This window comes from Chlamydotis macqueenii, chromosome 9 (genome assembly GCF_036417535.1).
Source record: "Chlamydotis macqueenii isolate bChlMac1 chromosome 9, bChlMac1.mat, whole genome shotgun sequence".
Lineage (NCBI taxonomy): Eukaryota > Metazoa > Chordata > Aves > Otidiformes > Otididae > Chlamydotis > Chlamydotis macqueenii.
The window spans coordinates 8584493-8592260 of NC_141564.1; the positions used below are offsets into that span (position 1 = coordinate 8584493).

At 73.4% G+C, this 7768-nt stretch overlaps 18 non-coding genes and 1 pseudogene across 18 annotated transcripts; all 19 read left to right on the top strand.

Annotated features, from left to right (window-relative positions):
• The first annotated feature begins 38 nt into the window (after window positions 1-38).
• LOC147599627 (5S ribosomal RNA) lies at window positions 39-157 on the top strand. The gene has a single exon (XR_015259480.1). It is a non-coding gene; the product is annotated as a 5S ribosomal RNA (ribosomal RNA).
• A 267-nt stretch (window positions 158-424) lies between these two features.
• On the top strand, window positions 425-543 carry LOC147599628 (5S ribosomal RNA). The gene has a single exon (XR_015259481.1). It is a non-coding gene; the product is annotated as a 5S ribosomal RNA (ribosomal RNA).
• A 266-nt stretch (window positions 544-809) lies between these two features.
• On the top strand, window positions 810-928 carry LOC147599629 (5S ribosomal RNA). Its single transcript, XR_015259482.1, has one exon. It is a non-coding gene; the product is annotated as a 5S ribosomal RNA (ribosomal RNA).
• Window positions 929-1194: 266 nt separating this feature from the next.
• LOC147599630 (5S ribosomal RNA) lies at window positions 1195-1313 on the top strand. The gene has a single exon (XR_015259483.1). It is a non-coding gene; the product is annotated as a 5S ribosomal RNA (ribosomal RNA).
• Window positions 1314-1579: 266 nt separating this feature from the next.
• Window positions 1580-1698, top strand: LOC147599631 (5S ribosomal RNA). Its single transcript, XR_015259484.1, has one exon. It is a non-coding gene; the product is annotated as a 5S ribosomal RNA (ribosomal RNA).
• Window positions 1699-1964: 266 nt separating this feature from the next.
• LOC147599632 (5S ribosomal RNA) lies at window positions 1965-2083 on the top strand. The gene has a single exon (XR_015259485.1). It is a non-coding gene; the product is annotated as a 5S ribosomal RNA (ribosomal RNA).
• Window positions 2084-2349: 266 nt separating this feature from the next.
• Window positions 2350-2468, top strand: LOC147599633 (5S ribosomal RNA). Its single transcript, XR_015259486.1, has one exon. It is a non-coding gene; the product is annotated as a 5S ribosomal RNA (ribosomal RNA).
• Window positions 2469-2734: 266 nt separating this feature from the next.
• On the top strand, window positions 2735-2853 carry LOC147599634 (5S ribosomal RNA). Its single transcript, XR_015259487.1, has one exon. It is a non-coding gene; the product is annotated as a 5S ribosomal RNA (ribosomal RNA).
• Window positions 2854-3120: 267 nt separating this feature from the next.
• Window positions 3121-3239, top strand: LOC147599635 (5S ribosomal RNA). Its single transcript, XR_015259488.1, has one exon. It is a non-coding gene; the product is annotated as a 5S ribosomal RNA (ribosomal RNA).
• A 266-nt stretch (window positions 3240-3505) lies between these two features.
• On the top strand, window positions 3506-3624 carry LOC147599636 (5S ribosomal RNA). The gene has a single exon (XR_015259490.1). It is a non-coding gene; the product is annotated as a 5S ribosomal RNA (ribosomal RNA).
• Window positions 3625-3887: 263 nt separating this feature from the next.
• On the top strand, window positions 3888-4006 carry LOC147599637 (5S ribosomal RNA). Its single transcript, XR_015259491.1, has one exon. It is a non-coding gene; the product is annotated as a 5S ribosomal RNA (ribosomal RNA).
• Window positions 4007-4272: 266 nt separating this feature from the next.
• Window positions 4273-4391, top strand: LOC147599638 (5S ribosomal RNA). The gene has a single exon (XR_015259492.1). It is a non-coding gene; the product is annotated as a 5S ribosomal RNA (ribosomal RNA).
• Window positions 4392-4657: 266 nt separating this feature from the next.
• LOC147599639 (5S ribosomal RNA) lies at window positions 4658-4775 on the top strand. The gene has a single exon (XR_015259448.1). It is a non-coding gene; the product is annotated as a 5S ribosomal RNA (ribosomal RNA).
• A 265-nt stretch (window positions 4776-5040) lies between these two features.
• LOC147599640 (5S ribosomal RNA) lies at window positions 5041-5158 on the top strand. The gene has a single exon (XR_015259449.1). It is a non-coding gene; the product is annotated as a 5S ribosomal RNA (ribosomal RNA).
• Window positions 5159-5423: 265 nt separating this feature from the next.
• LOC147599641 (5S ribosomal RNA) lies at window positions 5424-5542 on the top strand. Its single transcript, XR_015259447.1, has one exon. It is a non-coding gene; the product is annotated as a 5S ribosomal RNA (ribosomal RNA).
• Window positions 5543-5804: 262 nt separating this feature from the next.
• LOC147599642 (5S ribosomal RNA) lies at window positions 5805-5924 on the top strand (annotated as a pseudogene).
• A 265-nt stretch (window positions 5925-6189) lies between these two features.
• Window positions 6190-6307, top strand: LOC147599643 (5S ribosomal RNA). The gene has a single exon (XR_015259454.1). It is a non-coding gene; the product is annotated as a 5S ribosomal RNA (ribosomal RNA).
• Window positions 6308-6583: 276 nt separating this feature from the next.
• LOC147599644 (5S ribosomal RNA) lies at window positions 6584-6700 on the top strand. The gene has a single exon (XR_015259457.1). It is a non-coding gene; the product is annotated as a 5S ribosomal RNA (ribosomal RNA).
• Window positions 6701-6971: 271 nt separating this feature from the next.
• Window positions 6972-7090, top strand: LOC147599645 (5S ribosomal RNA). Its single transcript, XR_015259452.1, has one exon. It is a non-coding gene; the product is annotated as a 5S ribosomal RNA (ribosomal RNA).
• The last annotated feature ends 678 nt before the right edge of the window (window positions 7091-7768 follow it).

A 7768-nucleotide genomic window follows, 5' to 3' on the forward strand; every position in this document is an offset into this window, starting at 1 on the left:
CGCAGCTGCTGGAGAGGGCCGTTGGCGGGAGAGAGGGTGCCTACGGCCATACCACCCTGAGAACGCCCGATCTCGTCTGATCTCGGAAGCTAAGCAGGGTCGGGCCCGGTTAGTACTTGGATGGGAGACCGCCTGGGAATACCGGGTGCTGTAGGCTTTTGCCCTCGGCCGGGGCGCCAGGCAGGCGCCCTCCGTTTTGCTGCTGCGGTGCTGCGGGCGGGCTGCTGCGCGGGGGCAGGTTGCGGAGGGGTTGCAGCGGGGCAGGGGCGGGGGCAGGTTGCGGGTAGGGGCGCTGGGGGTCAGCGCCGGGGCGGGCGCGCGGTGGGCTGCGCGTTTGGCAGCAGCCGGGCCGCGCGGGGGCCGCAGCGCGGGGCGGCGGCATGCGGCGCAGCTGCTGGAGAGGGCCGTTGGCGGGAGAGAGGGTGCCTACGGCCATACCACCCTGAGAACGCCCGATCTCGTCTGATCTCGGAAGCTAAGCAGGGTCGGGCCCGGTTAGTACTTGGATGGGAGACCGCCTGGGAATACCGGGTGCTGTAGGCTTTTGCCCTCGGCCGGGGCGCCAGGCAGGCGCCCTCCGTTTTGCTGCTGCGGTGCTGCGGGCGGGCTGCTGCGCGGGGGCAGGTTGCGGAGGGGTTGCAGCGGGGCAGGGGCGGGGGCAGGTTGCGGGTAGGGGCGCTGGGGGTCAGCGCCGGGGCGGGCGCGCGGTGGGCTGCGCGTTTGGCAGCAGCCGGGCCGCGCGGGGCCGCAGCGCGGGGCGGCGGCATGCGGCGCAGCTGCTGGAGAGGGCCGTTGGCGGGAGAGAGGGTGCCTACGGCCATACCACCCTGAGAACGCCCGATCTCGTCTGATCTCGGAAGCTAAGCAGGGTCGGGCCCGGTTAGTACTTGGATGGGAGACCGCCTGGGAATACCGGGTGCTGTAGGCTTTTGCCCTCGGCCGGGGCGCCAGGCAGGCGCCCTCCGTTTTGCTGCTGCGGTGCTGCGGGCGGGCTGCTGCGCGGGGGCAGGTTGCGGAGGGGTTGCAGCGGGGCAGGGGCGGGGGCAGGTTGCGGGTAGGGGCGCTGGGGGTCAGCGCCGGGGCGGGCGCGCGGTGGGCTGCGCGTTTGGCAGCAGCCGGGCCGCGCGGGGCCGCAGCGCGGGGCGGCGGCATGCGGCGCAGCTGCTGGAGAGGGCCGTTGGCGGGAGAGAGGGTGCCTACGGCCATACCACCCTGAGAACGCCCGATCTCGTCTGATCTCGGAAGCTAAGCAGGGTCGGGCCCGGTTAGTACTTGGATGGGAGACCGCCTGGGAATACCGGGTGCTGTAGGCTTTTGCCCTCGGCCGGGGCGCCAGGCAGGCGCCCTCCGTTTTGCTGCTGCGGTGCTGCGGGCGGGCTGCTGCGCGGGGGCAGGTTGCGGAGGGGTTGCAGCGGGGCAGGGGCGGGGGCAGGTTGCGGGTAGGGGCGCTGGGGGTCAGCGCCGGGGCGGGCGCGCGGTGGGCTGCGCGTTTGGCAGCAGCCGGGCCGCGCGGGGCCGCAGCGCGGGGCGGCGGCATGCGGCGCAGCTGCTGGAGAGGGCCGTTGGCGGGAGAGAGGGTGCCTACGGCCATACCACCCTGAGAACGCCCGATCTCGTCTGATCTCGGAAGCTAAGCAGGGTCGGGCCCGGTTAGTACTTGGATGGGAGACCGCCTGGGAATACCGGGTGCTGTAGGCTTTTGCCCTCGGCCGGGGCGCCAGGCAGGCGCCCTCCGTTTTGCTGCTGCGGTGCTGCGGGCGGGCTGCTGCGCGGGGGCAGGTTGCGGAGGGGTTGCAGCGGGGCAGGGGCGGGGGCAGGTTGCGGGTAGGGGCGCTGGGGGTCAGCGCCGGGGCGGGCGCGCGGTGGGCTGCGCGTTTGGCAGCAGCCGGGCCGCGCGGGGCCGCAGCGCGGGGCGGCGGCATGCGGCGCAGCTGCTGGAGAGGGCCGTTGGCGGGAGAGAGGGTGCCTACGGCCATACCACCCTGAGAACGCCCGATCTCGTCTGATCTCGGAAGCTAAGCAGGGTCGGGCCCGGTTAGTACTTGGATGGGAGACCGCCTGGGAATACCGGGTGCTGTAGGCTTTTGCCCTCGGCCGGGGCGCCAGGCAGGCGCCCTCCGTTTTGCTGCTGCGGTGCTGCGGGCGGGCTGCTGCGCGGGGGCAGGTTGCGGAGGGGTTGCAGCGGGGCAGGGGCGGGGGCAGGTTGCGGGTAGGGGCGCTGGGGGTCAGCGCCGGGGCGGGCGCGCGGTGGGCTGCGCGTTTGGCAGCAGCCGGGCCGCGCGGGGCCGCAGCGCGGGGCGGCGGCATGCGGCGCAGCTGCTGGAGAGGGCCGTTGGCGGGAGAGAGGGTGCCTACGGCCATACCACCCTGAGAACGCCCGATCTCGTCTGATCTCGGAAGCTAAGCAGGGTCGGGCCCGGTTAGTACTTGGATGGGAGACCGCCTGGGAATACCGGGTGCTGTAGGCTTTTGCCCTCGGCCGGGGCGCCAGGCAGGCGCCCTCCGTTTTGCTGCTGCGGTGCTGCGGGCGGGTTGCTGCGCGGGGGCAGGTTGCGGAGGGGTTGCAGCGGGGCAGGGGCGGGGGCAGGTTGCGGGTAGGGGCGCTGGGGGTCAGCGCCGGGGCGGGCGCGCGGTGGGCTGCGCGTTTGGCAGCAGCCGGGCCGCGCGGGGCCGCAGCGCGGGGCGGCGGCATGCGGCGCAGCTGCTGGAGAGGGCCGTTGGCGGGAGAGAGGGTGCCTACGGCCATACCACCCTGAGAACGCCCGATCTCGTCTGATCTCGGAAGCTAAGCAGGGTCGGGCCCGGTTAGTACTTGGATGGGAGACCGCCTGGGAATACCGGGTGCTGTAGGCTTTTGCCCTCGGCCGGGGCGCCAGGCAGGCGCCCTCCGTTTTGCTGCTGCGGTGCTGCGGGCGGGCTGCTGCGCGGGGGCAGGTTGCGGAGGGGTTGCAGCGGGGCAGGGGCGGGGGCAGGTTGCGGGTAGGGGCGCTGGGGGTCAGCGCCGGGGCGGGGCGCGCGGTGGGCTGCGCGTTTGGCAGCAGCCGGGCCGCGCGGGGCCGCAGCGCGGGGCGGCGGCATGCGGCGCAGCTGCTGGAGAGGGCCGTTGGCGGGAGAGAGGGTGCCTACGGCCATACCACCCTGAGAACGCCCGATCTCGTCTGATCTCGGAAGCTAAGCAGGGTCGGGCCCGGTTAGTACTTGGATGGGAGACCGCCTGGGAATACCGGGTGCTGTAGGCTTTTGCCCTCGGCCGGGGCGCCAGGCAGGCGCCCTCCGTTTTGCTGCTGCGGTGCTGCGGGCGGGCTGCTGCGCGGGGGCAGGTTGCGGAGGGGTTGCAGCGGGGCAGGGGCGGGGGCAGGTTGCGGGTAGGGGCGCTGGGGGTCAGCGCCGGGGCGGGCGCGCGGTGGGCTGCGCGTTTGGCAGCAGCCGGGCCGCGCGGGGCCGCAGCGCGGGGCGGCGGCATGCGGCGCAGCTGCTGGAGAGGGCCGTTGGCGGGAGAGAGGGTGCCTACGGCCATACCACCCTGAGAACGCCCGATCTCGTCTGATCTCGGAAGCTAAGCAGGGTCGGGCCCGGTTAGTACTTGGATGGGAGACCGCCTGGGAATACCGGGTGCTGTAGGCTTTTGCCCTCGGCCGGGGCGCCAGGCAGGCGCCCTCCGTTTGCTGCTGCGGTGCTGCGGGCGGGCTGCTGCGCGGGGCAGGTTGCGGAGGGGTTGCAGCGGGGCAGGGGCGGGGGCAGGTTGCGGGTAGGGCGCTGGGGGTCAGCGCCGGGGCGGGCGCGCGGTGGGCTGCGCGTTTGGCAGCAGCCGGGCCGCGCGGGGCCGCAGCGCGGGGCGGCGGCATGCGGCGCAGCTGCTGGAGAGGGCCGTTGGCGGGAGAGAGGGTGCCTACGGCCATACCACCCTGAGAACGCCCGATCTCGTCTGATCTCGGAAGCTAAGCAGGGTCGGGCCCGGTTAGTACTTGGATGGGAGACCGCCTGGGAATACCGGGTGCTGTAGGCTTTTGCCCTCGGCCGGGGCGCCAGGCAGGCGCCCTCCGTTTTGCTGCTGCGGTGCTGCGGGCGGGCTGCTGCGCGGGGGCAGGTTGCGGAGGGGTTGCAGCGGGGCAGGGGCGGGGGCAGGTTGCGGGTAGGGGCGCTGGGGGTCAGCGCCGGGGCGGGCGCGCGGTGGGCTGCGCGTTTGGCAGCAGCCGGGCCGCGCGGGGCCGCAGCGCGGGGCGGCGGCATGCGGCGCAGCTGCTGGAGAGGGCCGTTGGCGGGAGAGAGGGTGCCTACGGCCATACCACCCTGAGAACGCCCGATCTCGTCTGATCTCGGAAGCTAAGCAGGGTCGGGCCCGGTTAGTACTTGGATGGGAGACCGCCTGGGAATACCGGGTGCTGTAGGCTTTTGCCCTCGGCCGGGGCGCCAGGCAGGCGCCTCCGTTTTGCTGCTGCGGTGCTGCGGGCGGGCTGCTGCGCGGGGGCAGGTTGCGGAGGGGTTGCAGCGGGGCAGGGGCGGGGGCAGGTTGCGGGTAGGGGCGCTGGGGTCAGCGCCGGGCGGGCGCGCGGTGGGCTGCGCGTTTGGCAGCAGCCGGGCCGCGCGGGTGGCGCAGCGCGGGGCGGCGGCATGCGGCGCAGCTGCTGGAGAGGGCCGTTGGCGGGAGAGAGAGGGTGCCTACGGCCATACCACCCTGAGAACGCCCGATCTCGTCTGATCTCGGAAGCTAAGCAGGGTCGGGCCCGGTTAGTACTTGGATGGAGACCGCCTGGGAATACCGGGTGCTGTAGGCTTTTGCCTCGGCCGGGGCGCCAGGCAGGCGCCCTCCGTTTTGCTGCTGCGGTGCTGCGGGCGGGCTGCTGCGCGGGGGCAGGTTGCGGAGGGGTTGCAGCGGGGCAGGGGCGGGGGCAGGTTGCGGGTAGGGGCGCTGGGGTCAGCGCCGGGGCGGGCGCGCGGTGGGCTGCGCGTTTTGGCAGCAGCCGGGCCGCGCGGGGCCGCAGCGCGGGGCGGCGGCATGCGGCGCAGCTGCTGGAGAGGGCCGTTGGCGGGAGAGAGGGTGCCTACGGCCATACCACCCTGAGAACGCCCGATCTCGTCTGATCTCGGAAGCTAAGCAGGGTCGGGCCCGGTTAGTACTTGGATGGGAGACCGCTGGGAATACCGGGTGCTGTAGGCTTTTGCCCTCGGCCGGGGCGCCAGGCAGGCGCCCTCCGTTTTGCTGCTGCGGTGCTGCGGGCGGGCTGCTGCGCGGGGGCAGGTTGCGGAGGGGTTGCAGCGGGGCAGGGGGGGGCAGGTTGCGGGTAGGGGCGCTGGGGTGTCAGCGCCGGGGCGGGCGCGCGGTGGGCTGCGCGTTTGGCAGCAGCCGGGCCGCGCGGGGCCGCAGCGCGGGGCGGCGGCATGCGGCGCAGCTGCTGGAGAGGGCCGTTGGCGGGAGAGAGGGTGCCTACGGCCATACCACCCTGAGAACGCCCGAACTCGTCTGATCTCGGAAGCTAAGCAGGGTCGGGCCCGGTTAGTACTTGGATGGGAGACCGCCTGGGAATACCGGGTGCTGTAGGCTTTTGCCCTCGGCCGGGCGCCAGGCAGGCGCCCTCCGTTTTGCTGCTGCGGTGCTGCGGGCGGGCTGCTGCGCTGGGGCAGGTTGCGGAGGGGTTGCAGCGGGGCAGGGGGGCAGGTTGCGGGTAGGGGCGCTGGGGGTCAGCGCCGGGGCGGTGCGCGCGGTGGGCTGCGCGTTTGGCAGCAGCCGGGCCGCGCGGGGCCGCAGCGCGGGGCGGCGGCATGCGGCGCAGCTGCTGGAGAGGGCCGTTGGCGGGAGAGAGGGTGCCTACGGCCCATACCACCCTGAGAACGCCCGATCTCGTCTGATCTCGGAAGCTAAGCAGGGTCGGGGCCCGGTTAGTACTTGGATGGGAGACCGCCTGGAATACCGGGTGCTGTAGGCTTTTGCCCTCGGCCGGGGCGCCAGGCAGGCGCCCTCCGTTTTGCTGCTGCGGTGCTGCGGGCGGGCTGCTGCGCGGGTGGCAGGTTGCGGAGGGGTTGCAGCGGGGCGGGGCGGGGGCAGGTTGCGGGTAGGGCGCTGGGGGTCAGCGCCGGGGCGGGCGCGCGGTGGGCTGCGCGTTTGGCAGCAGCCGGGCCGCGCGTGGGCCGCAGCGCGGGCGGCGGCATGCGGCGCAGCTGCTGGAGAGGGCCGTTGGCGGGAGAGAGGGTGCCTACGGCCATACACCCTGAGAACGCCCGATCTCGTCTGATCTCGGAAGCTAAGCAGGGTCGGGCCCGGTTAGTACTTGGATGGGAGACCGCCTGGGAATACCGGGTGCTGTAGGCTTTTGCCCTCGGCCGGGGCGCCAGGCAGGCGCCCTCCGTTTTGCTGCTGCGGTGCTGCGGGCGGGCTGCTGCGCTGGGGGCAGGTTGCGGTAGGGTTTGCAGCGGGGGCAGGGGCGGGGGCAGGTTGCGGGTAGGGGCGCTGGGGTGTCAGCGCCGGGGCGGGGCGCGCGGTGGGTCTGCGCGTTTGGCAGCAGCCGGGCCCGCGCGGATGGGCCGCAGCGCGGGGCGGCGGCATGCGGCGCAGCTGCTGGAGAGGGCCGTTGGCGGGAGAGAGGGTGCCTACGGCCATACCACCCTGAGAACGCCGATCTCGTCTGATCTCGGAAGCTAAGCAGGGTCGGGCCCGGTTAGTACTTGGATGGGAGACCGCCTGGGAATACCGGTGCTGTAGGCTTTTGCCCTCGGCCGGGGCGCCAGGCAGGCGCCCTCCGTTTTGCTGCTGCGGTGCTGCGGGCGGGCTGCTGCTGCGGGGGCAGGTTGCGGAGGGGTTGCAGCGGGGCAGGGGCTGGGGCAGGTTGCGGGTAGGGGCGCTCGGGGGTCAGCGCCGGGTGCGGGCGCGCGGTGGGTCTGCGCGTTTGGCAGCAGCCGGGCGCGCGGTGGCCGCAGCGCGGGGCGGCTGGCATGCGGCGCAGCTGCTGGAGAGGGCCGTTGGCGGGAGAGAGGGTGCCTACGGCCATACCACCCTGAGAACGCCCGATCACGTCTGATCTCGGAAGCTAAGCAGGGTCGGCTCCGGTTAGTACTTGGATGGGAGACCGCCTGGGAATACCGGGTGCTGTAGGCTTTTTGCCCTCGGCCGGGGCGCCAGGCAGGCGCCTCCGTTTTTGCTGCTGCGGTGCTGCGGGCGGGCTGCTGCGCTAGGGGGCAGGTTGCGGAGGGGTTGCAGCGGGGCGGGGGGCAGGTTGCGGGTAGGGCGCTGGGGGTCAGCGCCGGGGCGGGCGCGCGGTGGGCTGCGCGTTTGGCAGCAGCCGGGCCGCGCGGGGGCCGCAGCGCGGGGCGGCGGCATGCGGCGCAGCTGCTGGAGAAGAGGGCCGTTGGGATGAGAGAGGGTGCCTACGGCCATACCACCCTGAGGAACGCCCGATCTCGTCTGATCTCGGAAGCTTAGCAGGGTCGGCTCTCAAGGTTAGTACTGTGGATGGGGAGACCGCCTGGAATACCAGGAGTGCTGTATGGCTTTTGCCCTCGGCCGGTGGCGCAAGGCATGGTCGCCCTCCGTTTAGCTTGCTGCGTGTGCTGCGGGCTGGGGGCTTTCAATTCTCAAACTGGGGCAGGTTTGCTGGAGGGGGTTGCAGCGGGGCGGGGGGGCAGGTTTGCGGGTAGGGGCGCTCGGGGGGGTCAGCGCCGGGGCTGGGGGGGGCGCGGTGGGCTGCGCGTTTTTGGCAGCAGCCGGCCGCGCGGGGCCGGCAAGCGCGGGGGGGCGGTCGGCATCGGCGCAGCTGCTGGAGAGGGCCGTTGGCGA